The following is a 14,480-nucleotide window of genomic DNA, read 5'->3' on the forward strand; positions in this document are numbered from 1 at the left end:
GGTTTGAATGTTATTGCAAGGGCTACAACATCTGCAGCTACTGTTCGTGAAGTAAAGTGTCGTCAAAGTCCAGTCAGACAGGGGACCACCAATGACCTTGATGCACGGGTGTAAATTCCTCTGGCAAGACCGGTCTGAAAAACAACAACAAAGAACTGCAATAGTGAATGGAAGTCTCTCAGACAATCCATCATTGCCATCAGAAGGAGGCTGCGACATCTGATGGTACGTCGTCTGATCAGACGTCCCTTCCAAGAACTGCACCTTGAGGAAATGGTTCAATAGTTTCACGAGCGCCGTCTTCTTCTAACCTTTACCCATGGCCGTTGTCTCTGTACAGACATCGTATCATCAGGATATGGAAGGGGAACGTACCGAAAGCGGCCATGTGGCCACATTCTATTAACTTTGACAATCATGAAATGGCAACGTTGGGTAGTCTCCTGGCGTCATCGCCCTTGTTAGAAAGCAATTCCATCGGGACATTACCAACAAAGCGACATAGTTGTACGAGGGGATGTCATAGAGCCTTGTATAGAAAAACACAAAATATTGGTATGAACCACATTTATTTTTCAACATAGTCCCCTTGTGAGTCAGGACACTTGTTCCATCTTTTCTGTCAGGCGCTGATGCCATCTCTGTAGAAGGTGCCATTTTGGTCCTCAAACTAAGCCTCAGTAGCAACAATAGGCTCATTATCATTCTGAAATCTGCGACCACGCAAGTGTTTCTTGAGATTTGGGAACAGGTCACTTGGTGCCAGGTCTGGAGAGTAGGGGGGATGCGGCAAGATTTCGTACCCGCATTCCTGGACAGCAGCGGCTGCAACGCGAGAGATGTGTACTGGAGCATTGTCTTGATGTAGAAGAATACCACGTCTGATCTTGCCCCGGCACTTCTCCTTGATTTATTGTCGCCCTTGCCTCAACAAGTTAGCATAATATCCCCCATTCATTGTTCTTCCTTTTGGTAAGTAATCTATGTGGATGACGCCTTTGCTATCCCAGAAGACTGTCGCCATTACCTTCTGCACTGATCTGGTGGCTTTGAACTTTTTGATCCTGAGAGAAGTGACATGTTTCCATTCCATGGATTCTTGTTTGCTCTCAGGATCATAGTGGTGGATCCAGGTTTCATCACAGGTTACTAGCCTAAAGTGAAAATCTTCTGGATTCTTGTTGTATCTGGTTAGCATGGAGTTGATTATGGTGACCCTTGTTTACTTTATTTCATCTGTAAGCATTCTTGGCACACATCATTGCGCACACCTTAGACATGACGAGATGTCTCGATGGATCCGTGTGAAATGTCTGTGGTCTCCTCTAACTCGTGAAGTGTGATTCGACGATTTTCCAGCACAAATCTATGCACTCTGTCAATGTTTTTCCTGACTAGTGCTTGTTGTTAGGCGACCTGGACGGGGGTCATCTTCAAGACTCTCTCTACCATGCTTAAGTTCATTGACCCATTGTTTGATGGTAGCAGATGAAGGGGAAGACTTCCCATAAACTGCTGAAAGCCTTTCTTCAATGTTCTTCGCTGAGTTTCCTTCAAGAACTAAAAACTTAATTACTGCTCTATACTCAATTTTATTCATTTTCACTGCCGTGAGGGGGGTCTCTTTCTGTCAATGTGAGCTGTTCAATAACTTCTGAGAGTAGGATACCAAAACGTATATATCACATCTGCTACACCCCAAGGTTCAATGTCGTACCATAGGCTGCGACACCTGGGTATGTAAAATGCTCAAGGCTCAAAACTTATTGACATCCCCTCGTACATCATAGTTATAAAACCCAACTCAACATCTTTCTTACTAAGTAAGTTGACAAGTTCGAGCTTTTTTAATCTGAGCAAAATCTGTTACAGTTACTATCTAAATCCATACAATTGTGGTTTCATTGCATTAACATATGTCTTCGAACTCATCTTAAAAACACGGGTTACTGCACGATTACTACTCATGGATAAACATCATTATGGCCTTAAGCATGAAGACTGCAAGCATCCGGGATTCGAACTCTCAGAGTCAGGCACCTAATCACCAGTCGCGGTGGCTGAGGAGGTTAGGCGGCTGGCGTTAAAAGTACCTGATTTTGAGGGTGTGGGTTCGAATCCCGAAAGGGATTCAACCCAACACAAGTACCAGAATGTGGACTTTACTAGGAAAGTGTACTCCCATATGTAACATATGCTACATTATTCCGATCATACGACGACGGTCGTAAATTGCCATCTGCAGTATAACTGCCACGGGCTTGTAACCCAAGACTATTGATGTGTCACCATTACTTTGGAATTTCTAATAACAGATTTTATGAACGCAAATTTAGTGTATTATCATCACCCATCTTCAAAACCAGAACCTCACAACTTAATTCTACTGAAATAGTAATTTCTAAAGAAATCGTCCAGAAAATATTTTATCTGATATTTGTAAAATCGAACTAGGTAAAATTGTCACTGAATTGTAATAATACTGTACAAATGCAATAATGCATGGCTTAAAACAAGACAACAAAAGTGCGGTTTAGTGATATTTACTGAAATAAAATAATGACTGCCCCCTTGCAAAGACAACTCTGAATTATATGCCACACCTGCCTTTGAAACTAATTACTTAAAGTATTTATTGCAAAAAATCAAAAAACTTCAACTTAGGAAAGACTGTCCGGGAGTTCTTTTTCCAAATACTGCGTGCATTTTAAATGAGTATTGCTCAGTTGAAGCCATAGTTTGCCATACATATCTTTAGTGATGGAACTCCACATACGAAAAGCTGTCTGCTTCCTGCCATTTTGGATGGAAGGAAGATTTTTATTTGGGGGATGTTTTAATGAACGTAAACTGCCCATTTCTCTTCTTTTGCTGTGTCTGAATACAATTAATTGCTACATTACTGGTTTGTCATGATTGTCTACGCTGACTAATGTAAAGGGAAACATTCAATAAAGTAAAGTATTATCTTTTGCACATGCGCGCATGGACATAAAATATCTGCCTTCATTCTGATTTTGTTTCATAAATGTCCTTGATAGAGCTTGTCAACTATAACACAATTGCGCATGCCAGCAGTGTATGTCTGCACTACTATATACTTGACGTGTACAGGTACGGGCAGTCGTTGTAAATTCTTGCCAAGTTTCTGTTTGGCTAGGCATAATGAAACCAAGCGATTAATGCGCATCTATATTTATGTACTTTACAATTAAAAGAAACATTAACAATGACGTTCTGTTCATATACTCAAAAACACACCATCGATGTTTCAGCCAGCTAAATTGCAACATAACACTACAATGTCTACTCCCTATGTATTTGTCGTCGTGAATTTGATGATCAGATTATGAATGTATTTCAATATTATCACTGGAAGCACCACTCTGTCTGACAACTATTCCCATTTGGCTTATGAATCCAGATCGGCTATAAGCAATCTGAACATGACATCGCAGCAATACAGGCGTGATCACCTGCGTCACACAAACAAAAATCTTCCAAAAGGTTATTCGATAATACATTGATTAATCAACATTATCTTACACAGAGGCATTCTACTCAGATTATAAAGCTATCATTAGATCTTATATCCGTGATTTGATGTAGAAGGGTGGGACACCCGAGTAGATATAAAATATTAACAGAAATAAAACCTTGTATTGGTTACACCTATTGTTTTGTCAGTCCAGATTTGAGGAGGTCATTATACGACATCTCGTCGCACTGGCCATTCAAGATATAAACTCATGAATAATTATTGAAAGCTGGAGATCCTCCGTTTTCCATCCGTTGCTACAAAAGCCAGAATCACGATCAAGCTTGGCTGCACTGATTTTTCCATCACAAGGAAAGAAACTGAATTATTACATAAATTCTGATTTGATGTTCTGTAAATATATCAAGCTACTTCGAAATTATTAGACTGAATTCGTAACTGAGATTTAGGGAGGGGTTGTTGTGATGTTAATCCATCCAGGGTCCATGCAGAGAGCAAAGGTCCTATAAGTGTCCATGGTTTCTCGCATGGTTATCTACCTTCAGTTGTTGGCAACCTATAGCCATTTTTTTATATTGTGTTGTGTAAATAATAATATCGGTTTATGATAACATTCTAGTTTTACTTTAATATCTATGATATACTAGTAGTTTTACTGTTCTTTGACTTTCACAAGAGACATGATATATTTTCCATTGCATTGATCTATGATTTACTACAAACAAAACGTCTGGGAACACCTTAGTGTTTGATAGTCATACATAAACATAAACCTGCTCAGGCCATTAATACCCTAGGGTAAGCTGCATGGGAAGTCTGTCGTTGTGTTTGAGTGATGGAATCAAACATGGAGCTGGAGTGTTTCACCACCTTTGTTTTTCGCAGTTTTTGACATTGCTTCGCTCTAACTCAACAAATACTGAATCAATTGCTTCACTGCGTATTCCATCATGTCGTTAAAAGTGCCCATTAAGCACACAAAAAGTGGCTTTTACCTCAGAATATAATGCCCGCACACTTTTATGGATAATAACTTCTTTTATTATATATGATGCAGCGTATGGATTCATATACGTTTGTCGTGCAAGAGTGATAACGGTATAAGATCCATACCGAAACGTCGCATCGTATGCACTAGAAGAAGTTGTTATCCATAAAGAGTGTATACAGAGATGTTGGGTTTTGTAAATACATGTTCTCTGCAGTTGCTGTCGATCAAATCAACAAATACTGAGATAGTGAACTACTTCGTAGCTGGAGACTGTCGTTCGTCCAAGTACAAAGCAGAACTTGAAAATGGTTGAGTTGGCACCGGTTCCGCCCTATCAAGCTATCCGAGAAACTGGATGCAGTTTGTTTACAACCCACAGATATAATAATACCATCTCATGTGTACAAGTATCAAACCAGCCTGTCTGTGTAATTACATAATGTAACAGGGACAGGACTCAGGTGCACGAGTCATAAATCAACGTAGTTGTTTATGGTGTATAGACTGATAGGTGTTCAGTTCAAATTGCATGTGGTCAGTGACTGAAGTTTTGTATTGCATGTTGTCATTAGCGGACAGGCAGGCAGACACATAGCGTTTTGTCTGTGACATAGACTGCTTGTTACAATCAACACATTTTTCTATGTTATTATAGACGTGTATTAAAACATGTCCGTTTTCAAGCTGAGCAATTTTTAACGATGAAACCAGCATTTCTAACGCTATACCTTCCAAAAAAACTTAATTTATAAATCTGCAACCAAGTATGTACACTAGGATTAGTCTCTGAATATATATAATTTTGATAGTAACAAACAAACTCATTTAAACTGAAAAAGGAGCCCCAGCTAGACAAGAGATTGAACCCATGAACCTAAGGAAATCTAGACTCGCTTTATTTAAGACTGCAGAGAAGGCTTGGCAGGGGGCAAAATAATGTGGTTCAGGGACTGTGAGACAGACTACCAAGTGTGAACTGAACTGAACTGAACTGAACTCTTTTTTCTCTAGAAACTGTTTACGGTGGTACATGAGATAATTGGATGATAGTAGGATGCAAGATAACAATAATATTTCATTTTTTAAATGCGTTAACTATATTATTCAGTAATTTAGAAAGGCCTTCAAGGTCGCTTATGCTGGCAGTGGACAAGAGCTTCTTAAGGATGGACAAATTCAGTACTTCTAGGTATTTCGTGTTCAGAGACTGTTGTCGCAGTTGGAGAAAAGTCTCACATGGGACCAGTGTATTTATAACTGCAGACCTAAGATGTAATCACAAGAAACATCGACCGCAGCGATAATCCTTGCACGCATCGCTTGCCGTGTTTTTCGGAGTCGCCTTCCTGGGGCAAGCCGCGCGAACCTAATCACTGCGCATTTGGAAACCACTTTTCATCCCACCGCTGATGTGAAATTAGTGAATCGTTTGAACTTCGATTTCGCGTTGTTTATTTTAACTTTATAGGTTGAATTTGATTTTTTGATAATTTGTTACTGTAAGTCCAAACCAAAATGTAACCAGAGTTTGCAAAGTTGCGTTTTGCGTTGCATGTGACGTTAAAGATAATTCAATATGAAGATAATTATTCCCCACACCGTGTTTTGTGTGGGATATTGAAATACATTCAGGTCGTGCGTCCAAGCACATTTGTCTTTTCCGGAGCAGATCTTTAAAACCGTTCAGTATTTCCTCACTAAACGTGGCACACAGATATAACTATTGGTAAACCGGTGCCGTTTGGTAGTTTTGGAATTCTGATTAAAATATTGTTTTTTGTTTGCACGGCAACAAATTTGGCTTCAGCTGAAGCTGGTAATAGTGCTCCTTTATGGAGCAGAGCTTAAAAACCTTTCAATACTCTTCGCCCACTTTCCTATATACACGCCAAAACATTTGACTTAATCATAACTTGTAGACATATTCATGAAGATTATTTTGCCATTGCGTGGGATATTGATGACTTTGTCCCACCTATGTCAGCGGCACAGAGTTAATAGTTTGAAACAATTAATTTGTGAAATGAATACTCTAACTATTCTCATATGTGCTGTTTTATTGTCGATAAAATATCATGAATTATTCGGGCCAGTAAGGAGTCTGTGGGCAGGTGACATTCTTGTGTCACTAGCCCGACTGGCTGGTGACAGTTTGAATCGATTTCCAACAGTGGTACAATTTGTGAAGTCCATTTCTTGTGTCCTGTGCTTGAGTGATTATTGTGCTTGAGTATTGCTGAGATCCACGTAAAGCCACACTCACTGTCTGACGTAATAAAATACGTAGCCTGGAGAATGAATATCTGGGGTGTTTTTTTTAAATTTTTTTTTCAGTAGATGAGAGAAAAATGCGTAGATGAGAGGCGTGAAAATAAAGTTTGTAAACGAAACTGCAACGTTTGTTTGCTGCGGTTTAGTTCAGTATAATGCCTCATGATTTCATACTGTGGAAAATATATTTTAAGTTTCCCTAAAGGCTATCGGTTAGCAAAAACAAACATTATGTTACGTTTAAATATTTCAGAATACCCACAGAGCGGAAATACAATATAAAGCAGAGAAACCAAAAACATACAGTCATAGATATGCAGACACAGTAAAGTGAAGCAACTGGACTTGTACATAGGTGAATAGATGGTATATTAACATTCCAACATTCGAAGAAGATCCAAAATCAATGTGCATACTTTAGGAAGAGCCTGTGCAAGTCTATCTTTCTTGACCCTCAGGTTATGCTAGGTCAAGCACGGGCTTGACGCAACACGGCTGTTTCTGACGAAGGATATAAACAATAACACTAATATGTATGTCAGCTGACTGGTTCATTTGGGAGGCACAAGTGCCGTTCATAAACCTTTCCTACAAGTGCGTACCAGTACGTGCGAAAGAAGTCGCGGAGGGGATTTCAGTCGACCATGCAGGAAGTCCCTTAAAATGTCCATGTCTCAACACAGCACACAAGATTTCTAGAAAGTTGGCTCCGTCATACTTTGCACTTATCTCAGACGCATATAGCCTCAAAACTGCTGACTCGTGAAACTTCATGAAAACTGACAACTCTCTTTCCAGATGACATATTTGGTGAGAGTGTATGGAATCCTAGATGGGGCATCGTCACATTGTTGACAAATAGTGTTAAAAATAACCAGTACGACAGCAGGACATATCCCCATCTATAAATGTATTTATATAACGAGGCCAGACCAACTGTAATACAGACTGATCGGACCCGAACTCAATTTAAATGGGTCACGCATGACGTCACTTCCGTCCGCTCGCCTCCCAGATCTTGTCACAGCTGAAAAATGATGTAAGCATGTATGTATATGATTACACGATGCCATTTAGAAAGTGGTCAAATGCAACATATGTCATATTTGGGATTTCACTTTCTTGTGGAAGTCGCGGTGGCTGAGCGGGCTAGGCGGCTGACTTTGTGTGCTGGCGATTAGGTGCCTGACTCTGAGGGTGCGGGTTCGAATCCCGGATGGGACTCAACCGAAAAAAGTACTAGAATTTGTACTTTACTAAGAAAGTGAAATATGACATATGTTGCATGTATGTATATGTTCACACTGTATTGATGACTAGTACCACACTACCGTTTATGAGAAAACCATTCACAATTGTAGGTGAATGTATAAATAGCCATGATTATGTTACATTTAGCAACAAATATATTAATTTGATACATTATGTGTGTGTTTGTGTGTGTGTGTGTGTGGATAGATAGATAGATAGAGAGAGAGAGAGATTATTCATATATTAATACAAAGTGAACGTTTATTCTTCATTTTACGACACCATATAGCCCACAAATGATATTTTTAAGGTAAAGATGCACCCATACACCATTAAAAAATGAAATGTATCAGAATTGAATGTATGTGCGAATGCAGTGTAGAAGTTGGTGTTGCGTTGAATGTATGTGCGCCCGTACATGAATGACTCCTCACTCCTTGACGTAGCATCCTTGGACAGACGAAGCGAGTGGCGAGACTACCCCTGACAACGTGAAACTGCCATACATAGCAGGCAACTGTTGGGGGATCTGCTGAGGCTCGAATGCAGTTACGACAATAAATAGAAATACTACATCAGTTATCGCTCAACATCAGCTTTACGAAACAAGGGAACCTCCAGTGTTATCCGATTAAAAACACACGGCCAAATACGACTGAAGGTTCATTAGTTACGTAAAATTAGTATTGAACAAGAAGGCATGGCATGTCCCTTATTACCCACGTTCTAAGCAAACTACACTTGAATTTTTGTGTGTTTGTTTTTTTTTTAGCTTTTTGTATTCAAGTATCGAAACAAACTGCGGAGTAACAGGCTTAACAATAGGCGTCTGATATTGCCCATACCGCTGTTTGCACAGCAGAGCGAGATCATTCTAACCAGATGATTATAGCGTTGGGCGTTAGCTGTGTGCTCTGTGCACAGCACCACGTGCATCTGCATAAATGATTGCAGGTTTTGTAATAATCCCGTTAGTGTTGCTGTGTTGAGAAAGTCGAACTTGTAAACAGAGAATGAACGAGTTCACCGTTCTTATCGTTCGAGGTATATGTCCCTGCAGTCACCTGTTCGTTTGTGTATAACCAGTTGTGTCTCGTGGAACGATAAAAACGTAGTATAGCTACATGGTATAATGTATACACTGGGTTGTTTGCGACATTTGCAATTTCTAAATACATTGTTGGATGTTTGTAGTACAAATCTGGCGCATGTACTTCAGTTAGCTTAACATGTTATTTACACATCAATATAATACTGCACAACTTTCAATTTGTGACGTGACAAATTTCAGGAGGTTACTTTTTATCCACAATAATACATTTACATTTATCTTGAACACTGACCCAGTTGATCTTACAGGTGAAGCTGTGACGCCATGTCAACATATCTGACCAATAATTATTGATATTAATTCATCCTTGAATATCACACATATGATTATTATACGAAAACATTCGCACCGACAGCATTGTCAGCATTTAATTTCATTCGAATATTGAATGACATTATACCATCTGTCCGATATAGCCCATAAATAGCGGGTTCCTTGTACTGGTATTGGAGTGGTCCATATCCAAATTCTTACACCCACTATCGTGACACTGACTTGTGTAAGTCAACTGTGTCATCGTGACCTTAACAGCCACAGTCAGACAACACGCGGGGTTTGCCTTTCCCCTCGTGGCTTGGGAATGTTACTGAAGTGCACAGTGACACCTATTCAGCAGTAATAATAACCTTTCTGTCATCATTCCTCTCACAGGTACGACGTTATATTCGCAATACTGATCAATAAGGTCCCGGTGACCTCAGCAGCCATATCCAGGTACATCACATTCAAAGAACAGGTACAGTCTAGTTGTCCTTGGTGGTGTTGAGACTCTCACGGGCTTTGACCAGTCACACATATCTAAAGTGTGATGTGATCTTAACCCGGTGATGTAGTTACAATGTGTCTCGTTTATCAAACAGGAAATGGGTAGTTGTTATGCCTAGACGGTAATTTTAATGTAAATGTTTCAGAATGGCATAGACTGTATACTCAAAAAGGATTGGGAATGCTCTTTGGCTGTCAGAGATGATACTTTTCATCGTTCTTATTACAAATCTGGGGATTTTAACGTGTTTTTTTAAACAGCATCGCCCCTACTGTAGGTATACCTTTGTAATATGTGTTCATAGTAGTGTTCATCTTCCATTACCGACTACGTGTATACCAAAAGCGTATGTTTGTGCATCGCTATCAGATAGAAATGATCCCAAGGATACTAAAATACATGTACAGGGAGGAAGGGGGATACGTGATGTGAGCGTGGTCCTGTCACAAACACATGCAAAGGTAAGCCAATCAATCACCTGGCATGTGTTCTGTAGAGATAACAGATGCGCTGTAGATGAATTTTTGCGACGTTGCATGGCAACCACTGGTGGGTACAATTTAAGTTGCATTTTGTAGAGGGTTTATTTTTCCGATGTATTTAAATAAACATCCTTCCTTTGATTTTGAAACCCTGTCAGTGTGGAAAACCGACCAGTGGGGTACCTTGTTTGCCATAAAACCTCCTTGGTCTGGGAACTGATATGTGTGCTTCAGACCACTACAAATAACTTTTCCAAGCCCTTACGTAATATCACGGAGAATGTATTGCATATACACGTAGTTCAGCTTGGCCTGACCTCCTCTATACAAGTTTGACCCGGTTGGTCGAGTTCACTTCATTACATAGGGGAGCAGAGAATGTTAAACGACGACCTCGTCTCCGCTGCCACACATGTTGACAATTAACTGATAAATAAAGGCGCACCCCTTCACAATAATAGACCCAACAAGTTGTGACACGGTCACGCAATGCATCAGTATTTACTTGATCAGGTCACGCTGACCAAGCTGCACTGTCCTACATGGCTTCTGTGAAAAGGGAAGCGTATTTAATGAGAGATTTCTTTTCACTGGCTTTAACAGCTCATTAGAACTAAAGTTACAAGTTGTGAGAACAGTTTTCTTTAAACAGAACAGAAACACACAAGTACGTCACAAATACTAAAAGACTTATTTTAAAATCAGTCATAATTGGGGAATTACAGATAATGGGTGACACAATATATAACTTATTTGTTGAAGGTATATACCTCGAAAACCGTACCGCGATTTGTAAATTACTTAAATACACTGAACATAACATATACCGTAAACGTTCTTGACATTTGGATAACAACTTCATGCAAAGTCGCAATGTAACTTTCAAGCGCCAGTCCAGAGGACCCGCTATTACTGGTGATAAGGGTCTCTACTTGACACAGCGTCTTCCTCAGCAATGACATGTTGTCAAATACTGTATTGTAAATACCATATGCTTCAAGTTTTAGTCCTACACTTAGGAAGTAAAACAAGTCAGTGATACCTGTTTCTGTTTCAGAAAATAACCGGCAGTCATATAGGGGTATGGGGATTCCCCACATCGTAGGTTTCCGTGTAGAGGGATTGCTATTGTCATTTCAGAGTTATTTTATATCCAAAATTGACATGGGTAATAAAAACAATAACCAACTCGTGAAGGAAATGACAGAGTATCTTTTCCTCCATAAAATTAATTATCTAAATAATTATGTAATTAATATAACTCGGGAAAGACAATTCTCTGTTTTTTGTCCAAATTTTCCAAATTATCTGGTTATTCATGCATGTTTTCTGGTACCCGTTGACAGGAACATGATTGCAATTTATTTACAGACATAGTGATGTCTTATATATTTTTGTGTAGCCACAGTGAATCATTACAAAACCATAATCCGTCTGAATTGTTAGAAATGCCGTTGGCACATTCACTGGTTACATGTCTCATAATACATATCACGTCTTGTGGAAGAAATATGGGAGACTTCATTTATTGATATATGCATTCGCGTGATAACTCTGAAACCGATATTTAGTAATTAGTTATTTCACGTTATTACAAAATGTAGGTTTTTTTCGGCCAAGTAACTATACCTGTTCTCAGAATAAAAATCACACATAAATCCATTTGACTGCATGAATGTTAGGTACACTGGCATTAGTATCCATGCCTTTTTGCCGCATGATACGAACAGAGAGTACCGGGCATGATCTACAACACATACCATAACGTCTGGAACGTTCATAGGGGCCAAGGAGCATCCAGATAAGTGCGTACCTCACCTCCCCACCTCACTCCACCCCTCAAACCCCATATTCCCACCCACCCGGCCACCTCCCTTCCCCACCCGCCCTGAAAGTTTATAAACAACTATTGAAACGCTCGTGGAAACGAGTGACAATCAACAGTTTCTGTGCACACACACGCCTTTTGCTGAACTGTGGGCACACTCACACCACCGCATTCTCGAAAAGCTGTATCCTCCCCTGAACGTTTGAGGCTATGTTATCGTCTACAAATTGAGACAGTATGCCAAGGCAGATTCCATTCATTTACCAGCCAGATCCTGCACCTTTAGCCGACGAATACATCATTGGGATATGGTACTTACCTTTTCAGTAGCTGTCGAACAGAATTTATCACTAGAGTCAGTCATCTGAATATCGTACAAGCTTTTATGATCCATACACATTGATTGGTCCACAAGAGCTTATTTTGTTTTCGTGGCATCGCCGGACCTTTGTCCCTGGAAATGTGGTAATTCCCAAATTTATTTTTAGCTATCGTGTGTATTTCCACTGCGTAATATGATTGGTTATCACGTTGCGCACTTGCGCAATAGCGACTCGATTTCTTGCAGGGCCACTATCCGAGAACCTCCCCACGTGACAGCACAAAGCGGGAAATTATACATTACTAAGGTTACGGAATTGTGTATTTGATCCGTATGTGATCCGTGTTTGATCCGTCTTTGATCTGACCATAAATGTAATCTTCAAACACAGTGACCGGTTTCTTACAGGTTACTTTCAAAATTAACAAGAAAATGGGATGTCGATATTTCATGCCCCCAATTTAGTAATACATGTATTTTTGTATGATAATTCTTTCCCATGTTGTACTTACGTTTATGCATCATGTGTATAAGCACTGATAAACATATGAAAATGATATATAGAGATAAGCTGATATTATCATAATGCAAAAACAGTGTATATGACCATTGTTGAAGCCCATCTTGAAGCGGTCACTCATTGGCAGAAGGGTATTGATCATAGGTATTAGCCCACATTGTCCGTTTTCTTTCACCCGTCCCCGGGGCGGCGGGGAGCCTCATGGTTAAAACGTTCGCTCGTCACGCCGAAGACCCGGGTTCGATTCCCTATATGTGTACATTGTGTGAAGCCAATTCTGATGTCCCCCGCTGTGATATTGCTGAAATGTTGCTAAAAGCGGCGTAAAACTAAACTCATATGCACGTGCGAGGGGGTTATGAGTGGGGTTAGCGCCGCTGTGACCTGTCAAGGTGTCTCAGACGTTTCCCTCCCGGCTGAATTCCACGTGAATTGGTTTGGCTCCCAAACATTACCAGGGCAATCTTGGATTCGAACTTATGATCACAGACTTCTACCGTACCCAAGGGATACACGTAGCTTTCATTGTACACCTGAAGAGCCGTTCAACGGTGAAACTATGATCTTTCGTAGATATTTGACAAGAAGAAATATCTGGACACATCTTATATATATTTCATTTGAGATATAGAGACCCTATATTTAGATTCTAAAGTTGTTCCTAATAACGAGTATGTTCCGTGTCTGGATGGTGTCAAGACCGGTGCTAGTGAAACAAACAGCCTGTAGCATCACTGTTAGCTTGTACTACCACCACGACCCGTATCTATTGTACCACACTCTGCTTTGCTGGGACATTAATTGCTAACATATTATGTATTATTTATTTACACCGAGGAAGGAAGGTGCGTGATTACAGTGCTTTATCTACTAGTGGACGTAATTATAGCTCGGCAGAACGCTTATTGTCTAGCTAATCTGCTGATATTACTAAATTACTCATTTGGAAAAAGTGAATAAATTTTGAGTAAATATTATTATTCTTCTCTACAGTGAATATACGTCAACGATAAGCTGAAATTCGCGCAACAGCAAACATACAGACTTACCTCCCTTAGATGTGCCAGAATTTATTTTGCTCATTCTAAATATCATGATATAAACATTTTTCAACGCGTGAGTCCATTTGACATAGTAATTTCAATATGGGAGTGGGAGTACAGCCAATGTGACGATGGTCCCGTGAAAGAACTTATTCGTCAGTTCCTGTATTGTTTACTTGTACTGCCACATGTAACACATGTAATACTTGCCAGTACACCCTAGAATACAAAGTACTGGAATCTGTACTTTAATGACAAAATGTAATCCAAAATATACAATGCGTATATTTGGCATTGCTTATTTTCAATATTCTGACATATTTTTAAGAGCCATTGAATGTCCATATACCTATGTCCACCGATTGGTCAAGCCCAGCATTACAGCAAAAATACACT

General features: G+C 39.7%; 1 protein-coding gene across 2 annotated transcripts in view; it reads right to left on the minus strand.

The window, feature by feature from the left end:
- Positions 1-12,663, minus strand: part of LOC137273145 (uncharacterized) — a 41,360-nt gene extending 28,697 nt beyond the window's left edge. The window contains exon 1 of one of the 2 annotated variants that reach the window (XM_067805615.1): positions 12,519-12,663. The gene's annotated coding sequence lies outside the window, so the exon portion shown is untranslated. The remainder of the gene's footprint in view (positions 1-12,518) is intronic. The other variant, XM_067805616.1, reaches the window with a different exon arrangement.
- Positions 12,664-14,480: the final 1,817 nt, after the last annotated feature.

The sequence above is a fragment of the Haliotis asinina genome, chromosome 2, assembly GCF_037392515.1.
Source record: "Haliotis asinina isolate JCU_RB_2024 chromosome 2, JCU_Hal_asi_v2, whole genome shotgun sequence".
Classification (NCBI taxonomy): Eukaryota; Metazoa; Mollusca; class Gastropoda; order Lepetellida; family Haliotidae; genus Haliotis; species Haliotis asinina.